General features: G+C 41.0%; 1 protein-coding gene and 1 long non-coding RNA gene across 5 annotated transcripts in view; one reads left to right on the top strand and one right to left on the bottom strand.

Annotated features, from left to right (window-relative positions):
- Positions 1-9,762, top strand: part of LOC103561678 (zinc finger protein 426-like) — a 56,860-nt gene extending 47,098 nt beyond the window's left edge. For 2 of the 3 annotated variants that reach the window (XR_011541059.1, XR_011541061.1), the window contains exon 9: positions 7,665-7,826. The gene's annotated coding sequence lies outside the window, so the exon portion shown is untranslated. Of the gene's footprint in view, positions 1-7,664; positions 7,827-9,727 lie in introns of those variants that run through there. The other variant, XR_011541062.1, reaches the window with a different exon arrangement.
- A 743-nt stretch (positions 9,763-10,505) lies between these two features.
- Positions 10,506-20,963, bottom strand: LOC103561680 (uncharacterized). Of its 2 annotated transcripts, none has more exons than XR_011541069.1 (3): positions 19,539-20,963; positions 16,448-17,075; positions 10,506-10,984 (listed from the first exon to the last, which is right to left on the bottom strand). It is a non-coding gene; the product is annotated as an uncharacterized lncRNA (long non-coding RNA). The 2 variants fall into 2 exon arrangements; XR_011541068.1 differs by having other exon boundaries at positions 10,518-10,984; positions 16,925-17,075; positions 19,539-19,676.
- Positions 20,964-21,068: the final 105 nt, after the last annotated feature.

Raw genomic sequence — 21,068 nt, forward strand, 5'->3', positions numbered from 1 at the left:
AAGGCAAGGAGCAGTGCCTGACTGACTGTACCAAATGCTGATTGGGTGAGGGAAATGTGGATGGGACTTGAGCATGACAGTCATCAGGGACCTTTTCAAAAGCTGGCTTTGCGAAGCAGGGTGTGCCAAGGTCTCCTTGCAAGAGATTCCTGAGAAGAGAGGATGGATTGGCATTGCAGACAATAAAGACAGCTGCTCCTTTCTGACCTTACAGTCTATACCGTAATGTTTCAGATTTCCATTTTGCATTAGTTTTCTATTGCTGATGTAACAAATTGCCACAGAGTTAGTGCCATAAATAAAAAATTTGCTATCAAATGGTTTTAGCAATCAGAACTCCTAAGAGGATATCACTGAGCTAAAATCAAAATATCAGTAACACTGTGTTTGGGCAGGGGTGACTCTGTTTACTTGCTTTTTCCAGCTTCTAGATGCCTTTTGTCTCATTTTTCTTCCATCTTCAAAGCAGGAAACATCAGTTGACCTCTTTCTCGTGATACCATATCTTTGGTTCTCCTAGTCTGCTTTCCTCTTCTACTTTGAAGGGCACTTGAGATTCCATTAGGCCAGGTGCAGACTCTAGAATAATCTCCCTATTTTAAGGTCAGCTATTGTATAACCTTGATTTCCCTTTGCCATGTGACCTCACATATTGTTTAAAGGGTCTCTGGGATTTGTCCTAATCTGATATAGTAAGACACACAGACATGGAAATGAATGTCCTGAAGGAAGAAGCTCATCCTTCCTGAACTGTCCTCTAGAAACAGGAAGCTCAGCAGGCCATGTGTGGGTTCTAACCAGGGAAAAACTGGGGCTCGTTAGGATACTGTTTGAACAAGGGGGAATGAGGCAATGAGCCTTAATTGTGGTTTCCATGGGGAAGAAATATGTGAGGGAGAGTCAGCAGGTTTAGGATTTGCTAGTTCGAATAATATCAGCAGGCTCTTGGGCACAGGGGATCTCCCAGGATTGTACCTGGCCCTGGGTGATTAATGCAGGTTGATAGTTGCCCAGAGTTTGAGAGTCTAATAAGGGAGGCGGTTGGGGATGGAGGCCCCAGAACTAGTTGGTTTACATGTGAAAGTTGTTCTTGGATGAGTTTTCTTTATCTCTAGGAGTTGGTTAACCCTGGGAGGGGCAGTCCCTCCAGGGTCAGGAAGGCCTTCTAGAAGTCAAACCATAAGAATACAGAAAATTAAAGACGTGGTTAATACACACATTCACATGTTCCAGGAATAAGAACACGGATATCTCTTGGAGACCATTATTCTACCTACAACACATCATTCGTGTTTGTTATGTTATTTATAAATATTTTATTTTCTACCTTTCTGGTTTTAGTTATTCTGTGATTCTGAACAACATTTTAACACGATTTTAAAGTCCAATCTGAAATGTCAGCTACAAGATAAATTATTTTATATTCTGATTACTAATGCAGTGTTTTTATTTCTCTGGCCTTATTTTTATGCTGCTGCTGTGTGATTTTTCCTATTCTAATATTTTATAATTATAGCATACGTACAGAAAACTGTGTGAGGGGCCGGCTCCATGGCCGAGTGGTTAAGTTTGCACGTTCCGCTGCGGCAGCCCAGGGTTCGGATCCTGGGTGCGGACATGGCACCACTCATTAGGCCACGTTGAGGCGGCGTCCCACATCCCACAACTAGAAGGACCTGCAACTAAGATATACAACTATGTACAGGGGGGTTTGGGGAGATAAAGCAGAAAAAAAAAAAAACAAGATTGGCAACAATTGTTAGCTCAGGTGCCAATCTTTAAAAAAAAAAAAAGAAAACTGTGTGAGAGTGTATATATACTGATAATAAACAACAGAATGCTGAGATCCAGGTACACACTTTCCAGACCAAGAAATGGAAGATTACCTTACCCACGAGTGTGTCCTTCATATTGCATCACAATCTTCCATCCAAGAGGAAACCTTGGTGTCTGAATTTTGTGTTCACCATTGTATTGATCATGCTTTAAATTCTCTGTATATTATGATTTTTAGGCATTTTAGAGTCTTTGTGGCTGGAGAGAGACTGCCCCTCCAGGGCTGGCTGCCTCCTACCGAGAGAGAACCATTCACTTGATAGTTCACCTTTCTGGCACAAACCAACCAATCCAGAGCCCATGCTCCATCAGCCTCATTCATCTAACTCTCACACACCAATATTTCCCCTGGGCTAAATCAACTCGGAGCCAGGTAGCAGATGACTGGGGAGGGCCATTATGCCCCAGAGCCCACTGGAATTCTTCAAACAGGCCAATACGAAGCTGTACCCTCCTCTGGCTTGCTTTCCCTAGCAGAAACCCCAATAAAGCTCCCCCTTCATTCCTACTTTTCCCTCCTAATGACCTGCTGCTTCCCCATGTAGCCCTGTGTTTCATGGTCTCCCATTTTCTTAGGATTGTGTAACTAATAAACTTTCCAAGGCATTGACCTGTCTGTGTCACCATTATAAATTAAGACTCAGGCACTAATCATTTGATGCAAACAAGTAGAGTGACACATTAATCAACAGAGGGCCCTGCGTCTCAACTTCTCTTGGCTCACGAACTGCCTCTACTGAACAGCGAGCTCTGCCTGGGAGGGAACTGCTGGCTGTGGCTGTGGGAGCCCTTGTGCTTTGGCCCTCGCTGCTTGCTGCTGTGTCAGCCTTGTCCTGGGAGGTTTTCCAAACTAAACTGTGATGAGAGTGACCCAGATTCTTTTTTTTTTTTTTTAAAGATTGGCACCTGAGCTAACAACTTGCCAATCTCTCTCTCTTTTTTTTTTTTTGCTTTTTCTCCCAAAATCCCCCCAGTAGATAGTTGTATACTTTTAGTTGTGCGTCCTTCTAGTTGGGCACTTGGGACGCTGTCTCAACATGGCCTGATGAGCAGTGCCATGTCCCCGCCCAGGATCCGAACCAGTGAAACCCTGGGCCTCTGAAGCAGAGCGTTGGAACTTAACCACTCGGCCACGGGGCTGGCCCCAGATTCTTGATTAGTAATGGTAGTAAGACTAGGGTATGAGCAGTCCCCAATGACACCTTATTGGTGACAGTGTGTCCTACCAGGTGAGAAATCATGGGGCATCTAGGGCTAATCGGCATAGGCTGAAAGAGGCACAGTGAAGGCTTCTTGGAAAGGGAAGCAAGGAGTGTTCCCTCAGAGTGCATTGAGGGCACTGAGACTGATCCACTGGCCTGGGAACCCGGAAAGACCCCCCACCAGGAGCCATCATGGAGGGCTGAGGAGCTTGGCAGAGAGCCCCAGGCAGTGCTCCTTAAAGGGACAATACTTCTTTTACTCTGGTGGACAAACAAGTCTGAGGTAAATAAGGTGCCACATTGATAGGCCATCACAAATGTCATTGACTCTCTGTCCCCTGAGCATTGCAACCCTCGGGAGATACCCATTTAATTCCAAGTTTGTATAGGCTCTTCTCACTGGTCAGTAGCTAGGTGTAGATCACTCCAGAAAACAATGGGTTCCAAAAACTTTAAATGCTGTTTTAAAGGCACATCTCTCTGTCACTTTTAGTGTCACAATTCACTCCCAGACATAGTAGGAGATAGCGGATCCCATCCATGGTGTGCATGGCTCAATGTTTAATGAAAAATGAAAAAGAGAAGGAACATTTTGTTCTTTCTTCCCTTAAGACACATGAGGAGGTTCTCAGCTCACGTGAGGTTGTAGATCTCGTGGTCAGCGCTCTCGGGCACTCTTGAGTGCTGCTGTCTATCAACACGCTAAAACCATCCTCCTGAAAACCAAATCTTCATAGATTCAGGATTCCATTACTACTGTTCTCTTTGATGTAACCCCTTGCTACTCCATTGTTGACAGGGACACCCTAGAAAGGGAGGCCACTGCTCATAGTAGGGGCACTCAGGGCCACCAGGAGCTTATCAGCTTAACACCAAAAAAGGGGAAAAAACTGGTCATCTCAGGATCAGACAGGAGACCAAAGGAAAGAAACCAGCAAAGAAAGCTCTGTATTTGGGTGACTACAAGCACCCCTCCTTCCCCAAAAGGAAACTTGAAATTTTATGTGTGGAAAAAATGCCAGGAATAGCAAACATAACGCTGGACTTACATTACTTACTGATTTAAAAACAACAATGACAAATAAACCCCTAGATACTGGGGAGTAAAATAGAAGTTAACTACAGGGGCCGGCCCAGTGCCATAGTGGTTAGGTTCGCACATTCTGCTTCGGTGGCCCGGGGCTCACCAGTTTGGATCCCAGGTGTGGACATGGCACCGCTTGGCACGCCATGCTGTGGTAGGTGTCACATATAAAGTAGAGGAAGATGGGCACAGGTGTTAGCTCAGGGCCAATCTTCCTCAGGAAAAAGAGGAAGATTGGAGGCAGATATTAGCTCAGGGCTAATCTTCCTCCAAAAAAAAAAAGGTTAACTACATAAATTATATATGTGTGTGTGTGTGTGCACGTGTGTGTTTATATAATTCATGTAAGCATATGTATAATATTTTAACATAGGTGCATAATAAATAAATGATTAAATTGCATACAAATCATATATTAAGGGATCCAGGGTTTGACAAACTTTAAATCCAAACTTTATATATTAAATATGCACTTTATTTTAAAATATATAAAATGCATATTCTAATAACTTATATGATAAGTTCTATACAATTCTGGTATGTGTAAGAACTATGTGACTAAATTTATATAGTAAATAATACATACAACAGACAAAAAGTGCACTGATTGGCTCTTGTGCCTCTATATGACTTCTAAATTAACTTAACATTTGCTAAAACACACTATTTGAAAACCTTCATAGACTCAATCAATATTGCCCCTAAAATTACACTTATACCTTGGGATTCCACTACATTCAAACACTATACTCCCCTATAATTTTTAAAAGTGACTAAAAATAGAGGAAAAAGGTGTGCTTCACTTTAATTGCAGCTGTGCTTAAATTTCCCATAGTCATAGTTCCCATTTCCTTAAATTATGCCATTGTGGACATTGATGCACTGATACAATAATAAATTTAAGTTAAGTCTTTGACACTAATTGTCCTCAAAGACAGGACCCCCAGGGACCCCTCACTAAAGTAGTTGCTGTGTCTCAATGTGACTTGAAACAGGGTCTTCAAGGTTTAAAACTTATCATACAAACCTAATTAATAAAGAGGTGATTATCTCCACTCTTCCCTTGAATAACCCAACATTACATGTTCTTTAACTGAACTAAGCAATAAGTAAATAAATAATCCATCTCTTGGCTGCCTGAGGAGCCCTTGGGATGAACTGAATAAACAGCAGTGAGAGTTGTGGACTATGTGGATGGCACTGCTGACCGTCATACATGATGGAGCACAGTGGAAAGTTACTGCTTTCCATCTCTCAACCAGGACGTCCCTAATACAAAACAAGACTCCAAAAACAATACACTTGGCCAAACTTCAGGCAGTCATCTTGGCTCTCGATGCCCTGGCCAATAATGGCCCCATCTTCACATTTGTTATGAATTGTTGGGCCATCGCCTAAAAATTGTCCAGTCAGGGCCAAGAACTCTGGAATCTCTTGTCTCACAGATACTCAAATTATAAATCAAAATTACACGTCTCTACATATACTAAGGCCACAGTACAAAGCCTTGTCAGGACACTCCTTATTCCCTTTGGAATTATAGGCATTACCAATAGTAAGCAAGACACACATTTCACTCTTCAGAATACACAATACTAGGCTTTTGGAAACGGCATTCAATAAAACTTTCACATTCCTGATGGATCCCAGACAGCCAGTTTACCTGGAAGACACAGGGATCTCCTCAAACAGTCCTCTAAATTTCAGTCCCACCAATGGGCCTGTAAGCAGGTCTCTATCTTGCCCTGAGCCTTAAGCTATCTTTATACATTGTCAATCCCATAAGAGCTGGAGGTCAGATCGAGGGTGCATACTCTCCAGGGACCCATTAACAAACATTGTCCCACGGGCCAGGCAGATGCTCATCTGATACGGGACCCATTTCAGGCTAAAGTTCCACAAAAGTCTCAAGCTAAAATACTATCGAACAGAGCTTCACACCATCTTGTTACCTGTTGGTCTTATGACTACTGGTCTGGGTGCTCTCATTGAGTTCATAGGCCCAAACCTTCTAAGAATGTCAGTGTTTCGATCAAACATAGCAAATGACGAGACTCACAGCAACCTGAGTGGAGTATCATCTGGGAAATAATGCCCCAGGCCCACATCCTAGATAACATCACCCTGGCCCAGGTGCTCACTGAGGGCAATGATATTGCTTCAGATGACATTACCCCAGCCGAAGACCTTACCATTGGAGAAGACTTCACCCAGTTCACAACACTCTTGGTCCCTCAATTAAGGCACCATTTGACACATGACGTTATTGCTTTTACTGCTGATATTAGATATTCTATTATGTTTCTGAGCCTGCTGCTTAGCCTGTGATCCTGGTGTGCTCCCTGCTCTCCACCAGAACCTACATCCCTGCCCTGCCACACCTGTGGGGAAATCTGATAGAGGTTCCCCCTGTCTGTGTGATTCTAACAATTAATGAAAATTACTGCTTTCCTCAGGAGATCCCTGACTCGTATCAGTCAACCCCTTGAGCTCCTGGGGAGAGGACGACTCTCTTCCCAGTGCCTCTCCTACTGCACCCCTCCGGCTTTCCACCATGACCTCCTGTCCTGCATCTCCAACCACAGATACTCCTTCCTCTTGGTTACACACAAAACCACTAATCTTTTCATACTCTTCATTAACTTAGTTCATACCCTCCAACAAGATATCTACCAGACCAGCCACTATGCTCGTTGTCAGAGTCATACTTTTAACACACTTTATGACTCCACCAAGATATCGTTATCTCCTCCAAAAAATTTTTTAGGTCTTTTTCCTTGATTAATGCCATACATAATGAAAAAGATGAACATGGGCTAGCCTACAATGACTCCTTATTCTCCTACAAAGGTTCCTTCTCCTTACTTTCATAATAAAATGTTTTATATGGTGTTTAGGGCAATTATGCCCTCCCCTAAAAATCTCTGCTTTCATCACCCCACACTTTCCTTAGTATAATGTCAAATGATCAGGGGACCAGTTTGATTAATCATGATTTTAATTTGCTGTATAGTATGATACTTTCACATTTTGGGCGTCAGGTTGGCTGGTGAGAGACTCCCCCTCCCAGGGCTAGCCAATTCCTAAAGATAGTAAACAATATGCTTCGGCATCTGTCTTTCATGTGTAAACTCAGCTAACCAAAGCTGCATACACAACCACCTCCTTTATCTAACTCTTACACACCAAGCCAATATTTCCTCTGCTGTAAGTCAACCCGGAGCCAGGTACCAGACCACCATGGGCCTCCCTTTGTGTCAAAGACTGCCAGAAGTATTCAAACTAGCCAGTCTTAAACTGTTTACTCTGCCTTGCCTTGCCTTTCTTGAGGACACCCCAATAAAGTCTTTGACCTCTGCTTTCCCCTCATTTCTGCCTCTCACTGACTCTTGTGCTCCCCCATTGAGCCCTGCATGGCTTCCCATGACCCTTCTCTTGGGATTGATTGTTAGTAATAAACTTTTCTTCTAATGGCATTAATCTAGTCACATCTTCACTCAGTCGCCTTTATAAACACACCATGTTTTCGTTTTTCTTCCTAGGTTTTAGCACTTCTGGACATACCCCATAACAAGGAATGAGCTACCTTCTGTGAGTTTTGAACTGTTCATAAAAGCTGTCATTATTGATTTATGCCTTTTTGATTTGATTCATTCCCCTTGTACATGTTCACCCTTATTATTTAATTACAATGTTTTCCCAGAGATGTTGTGAAATGATGTCTCATTGTAGTTTTAATTTGCCTTTACGTGATTACTGATGGCATGAACATGTTTACAATTACTTTGGCCATTTGGAGAAATACGTGGTCATGTATTTTGCTGATTTTTCTAATAATTTGCCTTTAAAAAAAGAATTTGGAAGGGTTTTGTTAGACAACGTGAAACTCACCATTTGTGAGTTACATGAATGCAGTAGTTTCCACTTAACATATGTTCAGTTTTCTTAAGGAAAAGATTTCTTAATTTGAGGATAGCCAGATTTAGTCAACCTTTCCTTTTCCTTGTCTTAGATTTTTTTTTTTTACTCTGACATTATAAATATACTCTACTACCTTGCCTTACCACATTTCTATAGTTTTTGTTACAAATGTATGTCCTTAATACATCAGGATTGTTCATTGTGTGTGGTATCAATATACGTCTGATTTTATTTTTCCTCCAATGAACATAGCATTTTCACAAGATCATGTAGTTGAGAAGCTCAACTTTCCCTGCTGATCTCCAGTGTCGGATCAGCCATTGAAAAAATTCCATATTTATTTGGGTGTGTTTCAGGGCTTGATGTTGTTCCTTTGGTCAGTTGGTCTAATCTCTGCACCAATGTCACTTGTATTCATTATATTAACTCTACCATGTGTCTTCATGCCTCATAGAGCTACTTCCTGTGCCACTGTTCTTTAGGAGTGTCTTTACTGTTCTCAGCTTCTTTTTAAAGTTTTGAAATTTATCCAGACATAGAGAAAGAGTTGGTAGACTAGTAAAAGGGAGTCCAGTATAGCTCTACCCAGATTCCCTAATTTTTATCATTTTGCTCCTTTTTCTTTCTCATTCTCTCTCTCTCTCTCTCTGTGTCTGTGATTTTTGTTCCTGAATCATTTAAGGGTAAGTTGCATACATCATGCCCCTTTGCCCCTTAGTATTTTCTGTATGTGTTTCCCAAGAAGAAGAATATTATCTAATCTATAGTCCATATTCCTATTTTATCAGCTGTCCCATGTCCTTTATTGCAAAATGTCCCCTTTAGTCCAGGGTTTGGTGTCATGTTTTTAGTGGTAATGTTTCTTTAATCAATTATAGGCATTTCCTTAACCTTTCTTTGTCTTTTATGTTATGAGGCATTTAAAAAATACAGCCATTTCTTTTAGACAGCATTGGTCACTTAGATCTCTTTGAAGTGTCGTCACAATTACATTCAGGTTTTCAATTTTGGATTGAATATTAAAAAAGAGATGGATATTTCAAGGTTATCACTAGAGAGAGGCCTGTGATTTCATTTTTCCCGTCATTGGTGATGTTACTTTTCATCACCTGGTGTAAAGTGGAGCCCATGTCCCATGTTTGCATTGGGAAGTTTCTATTTTTCTTTCAGTGATCAGTAAGTTGTGGGGAGATCTCTATCTATTTTGTATCAGCTTGTGAGGTTCCTCCAAAAATAGTAGGTCTACTTTTTATTAGACATTTGCTGAAACTCTACATAAATCATTTGAAGGGGAATGGAGTGTTTTCTGTATTGGACTTTCCACTCCAAGAACAAAGTGTTTCTCCCCCTTTATTTAATTTTCCTCAAGGGAGATCAACATCTTACAATTGTCTCCAAAAAAGACTCTGCATATTTTGATTAGATTATTGTTTAGCATTTTAAAGTTTTCTTAATTCTGTATGTTTTATTTTTAAATTTAATTTCTGATTGCTGATATATAAAATGTAGTTGATATTTCTGTACTGAATTTTATGTAGCAGCCTTGTTAAACTTTCTTAGAAATATTAATTTTTGAAATATCCTTTTCAATTTTCTGCATAGACTATCATATCTTCTGTAATTAATGGTAATTTTATTTTTCCATTTCAATCCTTAACTCATTTATATGGTTTTCTTGCTTTAGTGACCAAACAAGACCTCCCAAGCAATCACGGCTAGAGCTGGTAAAAGCAGTGTCCTTGTCTTCTTCCTAACACTAACGGGCTGTGCTTTCTCTTTTACCATTCATGGTGTTGGTTGTTGTAGATTTTACAAGGTTAAGCCTTCACCCTACTTTTCCTAGTTTGAGAATCTCCTTTCTCATAAATGCCTTGAATGTATTAAATGCTTTCTCTTGATTCCTATGAGATAATCACATTTATTTGCTGATCTCATTCAAGTTTCTAGAACTGTATCAGCCTATGATAGATGCCTAATACTTGAGTAGAAATATAAATAAAAGGGACCAAAAACATAAATATGGTGAGTTAATTGATATCCAATGGTATAGGAACCTTCTAATTCTGGAAAACTGAACTTGGACATAATGGATTATCTTTTTGTTTACACCTGAATGTATTCTATGTGCTGATATGTTACAGAAGCTTTTTACAAGTATTTTTTTTTTTACTACCCAAAGTTTATTGTTTCAGACAAGTTTAAAAGGACTCCCAGAAAGCCTGTGCATATGTACATTGGATTCTTCCACCTTCAAACAAAATCAAGGTTTCTAAATTTCGTTATGTATTTGAAGACTTTGGTGTATCCAGAGAAGTCTAGAAAGTGTCATTGGGAGGAAATATTTTCCTCTAGCAACTTAGGATCAAGCGTTTGAGGGCCACTATATTAATATTAATTATTAATTAATATTATATTAATTAATATAATATTATTATTATTAATAGGAGAAAAATTACATAAAATTTACATAAACATATTAATAGGAGAAAAGTTTATTATGTATGGATGCAGGAGCACGCTCTAAGGGGTAGCTCTCCTAACGGCCAGAGATAAGGTTTTATACACCAGCTTAATGGGATGGGGAGGGGGTGTTAAGGATTCAGTGGGAAAGGATGGAAGGTTCTGATAGGACTTGTTTACACAGTTCCCCTGACTTGATGGCAAGTCAGGCTCCTGCCTTACAGAGGATCCCTTGGAGCGGGTTATGGCATCTGAATCCTCAGAAAGGCCTGCTTTACTCATCACAGGGAATGTAGGAAGGCTTTTCTCTGCAGCTGCTGTTTGTTCAGATGTTCTCAGTTTAAAATAGTCTTTATGCCATTCTGGTGGGGTTAGTCCCTCCAGGTCCCTGTTTGAAACTTGACATGAAGTTTCACAGGCAAGAAGCTGGGTCGATTACTTTGGAGAGAAGATTTGGGTTAGAAGTTGGGAGGTAAGAGATCTGCCAAAGGAAACAACAACACAGGTTAGAACAAGGAAGAGAAAGCAGAAAAGAACAAATCCAAACACACAGCCCCGTATCCCGATGGATCAGTCTCCCACTCCCGAGAAGAGATCCGTCCAATTGAAACGATTGTGTTTCATTCATTTGATGTAGAATGTTGACTTGTTCTTTTATGTGGTTCACATGAGACATTACTTCTCCTGCCTTTTTACATAGAAGCAGCATTGTTTGCCAACGTGTGCACACATTCCTCCTTGGGCAGCTGGGGTATCCAGGAGATGGTGGCTTTGGAGTACAGTGGCTAATGTGCTAAATCCTCATTGGTGTCCTTCCAAGGTCTGCACAGTGGCAGTGCATCCTTGTTCCATTACTTTGGAGATGTTTCAAATTGCTTCTTCTAGATCAGAAGTTCCCCAACTTGGAAAAAGGGTCCTTATTGAATTGGTGTTGAGACACATGAGTCGATGGTCTCTGATGTCTCGTTGGCTGTGTGTTTGTGGTGCTACCTTATGTATGAAGGAGGCCAGGCTTGGAAATTTGCTAGCATTTAAAGTGGGACACCTGGTGAGGGAAGGGGCCAGGCATCCAAGTCCATGTCACCCTGACCATTTATGTGGGAACCCTTTATATACTTCATTGCCACATAAAATAAAGAGACCAGAATTATTCACAGACAAGGTCAGAGTTGAACCTGTGATCCACCAGGATGGGGTCCAGTGTCTGTTGTGATCGCTGCAATGAACATAGATCCACAAATATGACCACAAGTCCCTGCTTTCAATTCTTTGGGGCATATGCCCAGAAATCAAGTTGTTGGCTCATATGATAATTCTGTGTATATCCCCATTCGCTTATAAAATCCCTTCAGTTCTTGGCAGATATGTTTTCCTAGATATGTTTGAAAATTCACAAAAAGGTTTTATTTTAAGTTGTGGTAAACAACACATAAGATACACCATCTTAACTGTTTGAAGTGTGCAGTCGGTCTTGTTAAGTATATGAACTTTGTTGCGCGGTAGACCTCAGGAACTTTTTCAAGTTTCAGTAGTGAAACGCTGTATCTCTAATATCTACTATATCCCTCTTCTCCTCTCTTTACAGGCCCTGGCAACCTCCATTCTACTTTTTGTCGCTATGACTTTGATTAATGTGGGGATCTCATAGAAGTGAAATGATGCAATATTTGTGTTTTTGTTAAAGGGATTTCTTGAGATGTAGAAAGTCCCAGCATTTGCATCTGAATGAAGTAAGGACAATCATAGCACCAGTGCACTGTGAACTTTTACTTTCTCCCTCCTTTGCCCCTAGATTGGTATTTATGTAGAGGCATCCTTTGGAGGTCATTGCAAAGTGTCAAGCAACTTAGGATTTACTTCCGGTGGCGCTTATTTTTATTGACTTGGTGAACATGGGCATGTACTTAATTGGTCTGTGTGTATTTCCTCAACCATAAAGGAGAAAAATAAAAGTAGCCTTCCCTTCCTGGGAGGAGGTGCCCTTGCCAATACTTCTACAGCAGGAACCCTTGCCTGGTTCTGCCCTTGGTCCTGGCTCTGCCTTGCCCCTGGGACGTGTCTCCAGCCCTCTGCTGCATTTCCAGCTGCAGGTGCTTGGAGTTTTTTTCTAGCTTAGCAAGGTCACGGTTCCCATTTCTTCTCTACTTCAGCTCTCTCTCCATGCCCTGTGTCCCTGGAGCCCCTCCCCTCATCAGAAAAGAAGAGCACACCTCCAGCTGGCTCAACTCTCTTGGCTGCTCCTTCTGTGTCTGTTCTGGAGATCCCGGGCTTGGGTGAACCTATCTGGACCAGGAGGGTGAGAAGGGGCAAAAGGAGACCACCTGTGCTCTGCGTGGACACCAGGCAGCTGCTGCTCTTCCTGCTGGGGGGCGGGGCGCTCTTCACCTCCCACCATGTTCTACTCTCCCAGCTCCCCACCGGGCACCTCATCTCACTGCCCTGTTTGCTCTGGGTCCCTGACCTGCTCTCCCTGCTTGGCCCACATCATCTCTCTGATGCAGTAAGGGATGGGGACCACTCAGAATGTCTGTCCGAGGGAGAAGGTGGATCAGGAAGTGGGGTCAGGTAGTGTCTGTCCGTGGGTGCTTTTCATCCACTGTGCTCCACCTTTCAAAATGCCTCCTAAGCAACTTCTGTTGCACCATCTCCAGGAGGACAAGCATCTCAGTCCCTCACAGGCCTGAGAATTCCAGCAGTGTGGGTGAGCTCTGGATGAATCTGTTCTGGTTGTGGGCGTCAGTTATTGACGTTATTGTCAGTTATATACATCTGGTTTGTTCTATTCAGGTGGGAAGATAAGCATTCGTAGGAGGGCCTGAGATCATTAAATGTTTGAGTGAAAGAATGCCTGTAAATACGAAATTTACTACCATGGAAAAGCTGGGCAACTCACTTCCACCTCACCTCACCTGCCCCCCAGAGCCCTGTCAGTCTCCCAGGACTTCATAATCCGGGAATCTTTATAAAGAGGTGATGTGAGCCTCTTGTTGTTAGTAGCAACAACTGAAATTGAATTTATCAGAATGTAGGAAGAGTAATTAGAAAACAGGAGGGTAAGGCTTGGCTCTATGGGAATATGCTGTTTCCTGACATTTTTTGTATTTTCCTGGATCACATATTATATTGAATGCTACCAAATACTGATTTTCTGGTTCATTCTTTCTTTAGCAGTTTTTTCTCCTCTTATCTTTTTTCTACCTTTTGATTATTATATCCTCATGGATTCTCTGTCAATGTACTACAATCAATATATTATGTCTTTTTGATAGTTCAAGTTAATCTAGGGGGAGCTCCTTTCAGCTCCCTCCATTTGACACAACCCGATTGAGGTTTGAGTATTTATTGTTTTCTGACTCAACAAGGTGTTGGAGGTTTATTTTGTACTTTCCTGCCCTACATGTGGAGTCAGACATTTCTCTCAAAGAGCTTGGTCCTTTTTAAAAGTCAACATTTGCACAGGTTTGCTCCCTGTGCTAAATTTTACTTCAAGGGCTTCACGACTCTTCCAGAACTAGAATAAAAAATTTTTAAATGGTAAGTTTGTATTCATATTACCAATGCATAGTTGATATTTTGTTTTTTCTCTTACCTCCTCAGATTTTAATTTTGTGTTTTTTCTAAGTCTTGGTTCCTAGTAACATTAGTTTATTTCTTATTTCCTTTATCCTACGTGACACACACAGAAAATGCAGTATTGCAATACTAATGTTATCAAAGTTTCATGTTTCTTAGGTGTTTTTGTATTTAATCTATATTCTTTTTATTCTTGTTTCCACTTTTATAGTCTTTTCACCTCTTGAGCATGTAAAAACATTTACATGGTCCAAAAGTCAAAACAATATGAGAAAATATACTCAAAAGTTTTCCATTTCATTAATATCTTAATAGTGTTTTTTTGTTTTGTTTTGTTTTTTTTACTTTCAGAGACAAGAAATGCATGGGTGTCTATGTGTTCCAATGCACCTTTCGGCATATTCTTATTTCCTTACATTCTTACTCAAATATACAATGTTCTGCACTTTCTATTTTCGCTTAAATATAGATGCTGGAAATCACTTCACAGATGTATTTCTTTTTTTCTATTAGTTTCCCAGTCATAGCTATATCATATTATTTAATGAGTTACACATGGATAGACCTTGACTTGTTTCCTATTTTTGGTTATTAGAAATCTTGCTAAATACCCTCCACTTGATTTGTATCACCTTGCAATTTCAGAGCGCATTTTTTAAAGCAAAGTTAAAAGTAATTTTGCAGAAAAATAAGCAACATTTTTGTTTTAATTTCAAAACACTGGTTTTCCCTCCATCCTCCCTTGAAATCATGCCTACATTAGAGTAATTAAGTATATTCCTGAAAACTCAGATTTATATTGTGTCATGAACAATGAGTTATAATCTAGGTATGTTTTAACAACCTTGAGAAGGATGTTTGTTGTCCGTCAGTCCACAGTGTCTGGGTGCCTTCAGTGAGTGCCCTGCAGTGATCTTGACATCAAGGAGAGGAGCGTCAGGCGAAGTTTACCATCAGCCTCACAGGATGGTGGGTAGTGATTTGTCGTATAGTGAGTTCTAGGTGATTCTCTTTTTCAGACTCCCCTTCAGGTCAGCCCTGCACAGTATGGCGTCAAATGGTCTAGGACTGAGCAGTAATGCTCTGGTGCATTTAGGAGGAACCCAAGTCAGCCTGAGAAGGCTGTGTGATAAACCAGCTGTTCCTGTATGCCCTTTGGGAAAAGGTCCTGCATAATCTTCTTCATGAGTGTTATCATCGGGGCAGAGAAGGGTCACGGTTCTCAGGCCCGAATTTTCCTTACCTCTAAAGTAAGACTATACCTTTGTCCTCTGGGCAGCATGGCTCACAATCCCTTTTCTGCCTCTAGTGAGCGACGGCTCTAGCATTTGTTGGCAGTGTGTGTATTTGTGTGAGTTTTCTTGATGGTACAGGGACAGACAAGAATTTCAAATGGGGATGGAACGATTTTCAAAGAGGTAAATGTGGGAATTGCTGTTAACTCTGGAGCCTCATTCGTTTGTTCTTTTCCTAAAGTTCTTACTAGGGACCCTTTTACCCTTCCTGAGGAAAAGCTAGAGGATGAAAGAATGGTGGCTGGCTAGCTGACAAATTATTAGGTAAATACAAAGCTTATTCTTCTTAGGACTGGCATACTTGCATCTACCAGTAGATAAAGTTTCTTCTGTGTAGATCTGTCTCGAGAGCTTCTCAAAGCAAATAAGACCCCATTCAATTAAGTTGAATTTCCCCATGTAGTCAAGTCTGTCATATTGGTCAGAGGTTATCCTGAAAATCATCCCAGTAGTTCAGTAATTCTTAATGAGTCTTGATCCTCATGGTGTCAACTGCCTGCTTCTAACTTTGCTTAGTGCTGTGACAGCAGGTAAGGAACATGAAAGTGTCTTTTTCTCAAAGAATTTGTTCATTCATTAACATTTATCACTAGCGTGCAGTGTGCTGGAAAGTATCCTACAATTGAGGGAAATAAAATGAGAGGATCTCCTAGTCTGGTTGTAGTGAGATAAGTTCATGTGTAAGAGGTGCAATTAAAGCCTTGTGGCTGGAGGAGATAAACAGTGGGAGAGTGGAGATGGAGCAAAATGTACCTAGGACCACTGAACACTGGGGGAGATAATGGGAGGCCTGAGAACCCTGTTTTGGCTTTGGGTCTCCCGTCCTCATTCTCCAGTGAGCATTGGTGGAGCTGTTACTTGCATAGGTCAGCCTGTGTGTGTTGGTTTATGTTTCAGTGACCTTTGATGATAAGGCTGGGGACTTTACCTAGGAGGAGTGGACTCCGCTGCACCTCAGTCAGACAAACCTATACACAGATGTGACGCTGGAGAACTACAAGAACCTGGCCACAACAGGTAAATCTGGCATCGTTCCTTGTACCCTATTATGGGTCAGAAATATATTACATACTTACTGTGTTCCAAAATTGAAGATTTGAATCTGAATACAATGAGAAAGAACACACACGTACAGCCTGCACCCATGGGTTTGAATCTACTGTTGTTTCAGCACTTGGCTGTGAGACCCACAGCATCATCGTCACTCTGTTAGAAATGTACGTTTTTAGTCTCCACCTTTGACATAGTGAATCAGAAAGCTGTGGTTGTTGCCTCATCTGTGTTTTATGAAGCCCTCCAGATGACTGTGATGAGCTATAATGTTTGAGCACCACTCCTCTAGTGGTTTCCTCATCAGAACAATGATCTCTTGGTTGCACTTTCTTTGTTTCTTGGAATCACAGCCTTAGGGCTTTGTAAATGTGTACATAATCCTGAATGTGGGTTTCAGGGGTCCAAGAGAACAAGTTTGGGGGGTACAGAAAGGTGGGATGTTTGCCTTTGCAGCCCTTTTGAAATAAATTTAATGCTTCATTAGAAATAGAGTTCCTTACTGGTGGGAAGATTTGTCATCTCTTTCATGAGCCTCTTCCATTGATGTATGTTTCCCTGTGGACAGGGTATCACCTGTTGAAATCACGTCTGATCTCATGGTTGGAACAAGAATTGAGGACAGCAGACACAGGTGTTCTCCAAGATGAATGTCTGCAAAATAAAACCACAGTCAGTGAAAAGCTCAGTATGTTTGGAAGCATAATGAGGAAAGTTTTTAAGATGCACTCTTTCCTCAGAAGGCTGAGGCCATTGGTCTCTGATGTTGTGGGGTATCTTCAACTTCCCTTACTCTTGTTTCACATTTCCTCACACTTTCCAATGATCACAAATTGTCCTAGGTTTATTTCTTTTGTAAATTTATCATTTTGATGTCAGTGCATTGTTCAGATCTTTCATATTAACTTCCCTGCTATTTTCTCTTTCTATTCGTCATCTCTTCTAATTTTTGTGTAATTATTTTTTAATCAAAACTACTTAAAATTTTGACCCCTTGTCCTTATAATTGCAAAATATTTGATATAACCATAGTCCTTAAATCTATCTTAACTCTTTTTCTTTATCTAATTTGAATAGTAATACAAACGAGCCTAACCTTTTTGGACTTCTTTAACCTAACATTTCTTTCTGAGTTCTCAAATTTGTTTGTTTTACCACAGAATGTGATTTGGGACTTGAAGTGAATGAGCACTTCAGGAGCGTATTGTAGGAGGGGGAACAGTCTCCCAAATAGGATACAAATGTCAAGATGGATATGATACCTCTTATTTTACACATTCAGAAAAGCTTGAGGATTAGATAGAAAATAAGTGCAAATTAGAGGTATTTGGACCAGGTGGCCCTAGCCCAAGACAGTGACGCCTCTAGGGAGATACTTGGAATGTGATGAATTTGGGGACATCCTAGACCTAGCTTGAAACTTGGTGCTGCGAATTTCCCTCAAGTATACACTCACATATATATAAAACCGGTGAGTATAAAAACAATTTTATAAAACACTACAGGAATCGTTTTAAATTTAGAGTAGATGGGACAGCATTCTGCCAGAAGGGTCCCATCATTCAATTGGAAAGAAATCAACAGGGCAGTTTTGTATGCTTGTAATGAAAATGGTAAAAATCATAAACATTGTGATAATGTTTCTGTTTTCAGATATATATAATCTATTAAGGAGTCTGAAGATTCCTTTAGTCATCATTCATCCCTTCCTCAACAGGAAAGAACCCAAAATGGAGGGAAACTCTATGAGTGCAAATAATGTGGAAAGTCTTCAGGGAACACTCACGTCTTAAGACACATAGGAGTGTTCAAAATAGAGGGAATACTTGTGATGAGAATCATTATGGAAAAGGCTTTCTGACTCTGCCCAAGAAAACCTAGACCAGTGAGGACCATTCCGAGCTGAATCCCTTTTAATTAAGGGAGACCTTGCATTGGAGATGAACCCCAATAAAAGAAGATGTGGAAAATTGTAGTTCTGCTAAATAATTTACTATTCACTGGTAATCTCACAGTGGAGAAAAACTTGATGAATGTCAAAAATGCTTGAAAGTCATCATGTTTCCATTAGATTCTCCCTCTTTCTTTAATAAACGTGGCATGATTCACAGTCTAAAAATGGGATGACTCACACTCAAAAGACATTGTGAATGTAGGGAATATAGGAAGTGCTTCCCTTGGTTCAAAAATCTTCTAATATGCTGATGAGACATTGCTTTCTCAGTGGTTCGTTAGATGTATTTTGAACATCTGTGATTCTGTCCTCACCGTTTTTGTGCACAATGTGTTTTTCTTTCCCCTGACAGCCATTCAAGGCCAGTCTAGGTGCTACAATTTCCAGGTTGCAAACTGGCCAAAAGTGGGCTGAAAGGCTTCACACTTAATCCCATTATAGCCACCTGTATTCTCTTGTTGGATTAATATGGTTTTAAATTGTGAAGGTAATGACTGCTTGCCTGAATTTAAGGCTCATGGAGTGCGTCTACCTTGGCTCACACTGGACAACTTGGGGTTTTAGTATATCTCTGTAAATTTTCTAAAAAGCCCTTCTCTCTTGCCTTATCCATTCAGATAAAAGGTGAGTGCGCAAGCAGAAGGTGAATGGTGAAAAGCTGAGGTTACACACCCAGATTTCATGGCTGTGATGGAGAGCAACAACCCCAGCACGTGAGGAGAGAATACTTTGGACCTCAGGCAGTGTAGAGATGGAGTAAAAAATCCCAGCACCACAGCCTGGAAAAACCACCATATTGTCTGCCTGGATCATGGAACAGCTGCAGCTTGAAATATAAGTGGCTAGTGGATTTGCCATTCCATCCATGTTGCATGAAAAAAGAGAAACTTGTTAACAGGACTGGTCCTGATAACCTGCTGTGCCTGATCCATTAATGGCATTTCATGATTACTGCCCCTGAGAAGTGGCACAGAGACCAGCACATCCTCATTTCAGTCTGTATGATACAAATTCACATAGTTCTGAAGTTCAAGCAGCCTCGAGTTTGTCATGACTGGCCATCGAGGATGCTGCTGCTTGATGACACTTGGCATGGGGCTTGATCACACCTGTGTAATGGTAATGCATATCAAGTTTAAAAACCAAACATGAAAAAGACTGACCTGTGCCCTTTTGTGTTATACGTTTGTGGAGGAGAGTGGGTTGTGGAGAAGTTCACTCTGGGTATGAGTGTTGCTGTTAAGCCTGTCTGTCATAGCTGATAGCCTTCTGGGTTTTCCTTTGTCTGTCACTTGTTGCCTTTCTCTTGCAGCTTTCAGGATTCTCTCTTAACCTTTAATTCTTGATATTTTAATAATGTGTCTTGGTGTGCATCTCTTTGGGTTTATCTTGTTTGGTGCTCTCTGTTCTTCCTGTACCTATATGTCTGTTTCCTTCCTTAGGATAGGAAAGTGTTCGGCTGTTATTTCTTCAAAGAGATTCTCTGCCCTTTTGTCTCTCTCTTCTCTTTCTTGGACATCTATAATATGGATGTTAGCGCACTTGGTGTTATTTCAGAGGTCCCTTACTGTCCTCGTTCGTTTTCTTTTTTCTTTCATCTGTTCAGCTTGGTTGATTTCCTCTAGTTTTTCATCCAGCTCATTGATCCGTTCTTTGGTATCATCTACTCTGCTATTGAGTCTCTCTAGTGAATTTTTCATTTCCAATATTGTATTCTTCATTTCTGATTGGTTCTTTTTTATGTTTTCTAATTCTTTGTTGAAGTTCTCACTGAGTTCATCCATTCTTCTCCCAAGATCAGTGAGCATCCTTATGAATTTTAATTTGAACTGTTTGTCAGGTAGATTGTTTATTTCTGTTTCATTTAGGTCTTTTCTGGGGTTTTGTCCTGTTCCCTTACTTGGATTATCTTCCGTTGTCTCCTCATTTTGCCTCTTTCTCTGTGCTTACATCTCTGTATTAGGTAGGTCAGCTATGTCTCCTGATCTTGGATAGGTAGCCATATGTACGAGATGCCTTATGAGGCCCAGCAGTGTGCTTTCCTCTCATCACCAGTCCCAAATGTTCAAGGAGTGTCCCCCCCATGTGAGTCCTTCTCTCATAGCAGGGTTTCTCTTGCCGCAGGTGCCCAGGTCGGCGGCTAGGCTGGTTGTAATGCTCAGCTGCGTGTAGCTGCTATGGTCCTTTCAGTCACTTTATCGTACACGGGGACCCCAGCAGAGGATTTAAAAAGACATTTACTAACTCCACAAAGGCCACCCACTGAAACCCCCAGCAGACTTGATTACAGGAGGCATTTTAGAACCATTCCTAGGTTAAGAATGCCTGGTATCAGTGCTATTTAACAATTTACTATGGGAGGCCCTGGACCATATGCTAAATCGGAAAAATTAAAAAAGAGAAATATGTATTGGAAGAAGAAAAATAAAGTTACAGAAAATGTCACACTGAAAACGCAAAGGAATCAATGACGAGTTTAGCATGGCGTCCAACATAAAGGAAACAGGGAGAAATAAAGGTTAAATACGGGATTGACTGAACGGAGGAGACAGACCATCTCATGGATCGGCAGGCATATAGTGATGTATGGAGAATCACCGTAAAGGCTCCAGGAACCTGGACAGTGAGGAAGACAAGCTATTGATGACACCTGGCAGCTTTAGTCCCCATCGCCAGCCTTTCCTTTGTGACGG

This window comes from Equus przewalskii, chromosome 6 (assembly GCF_037783145.1).
Source record: "Equus przewalskii isolate Varuska chromosome 6, EquPr2, whole genome shotgun sequence".
Lineage (NCBI taxonomy): Eukaryota > Metazoa > Chordata > Mammalia > Perissodactyla > Equidae > Equus > Equus przewalskii.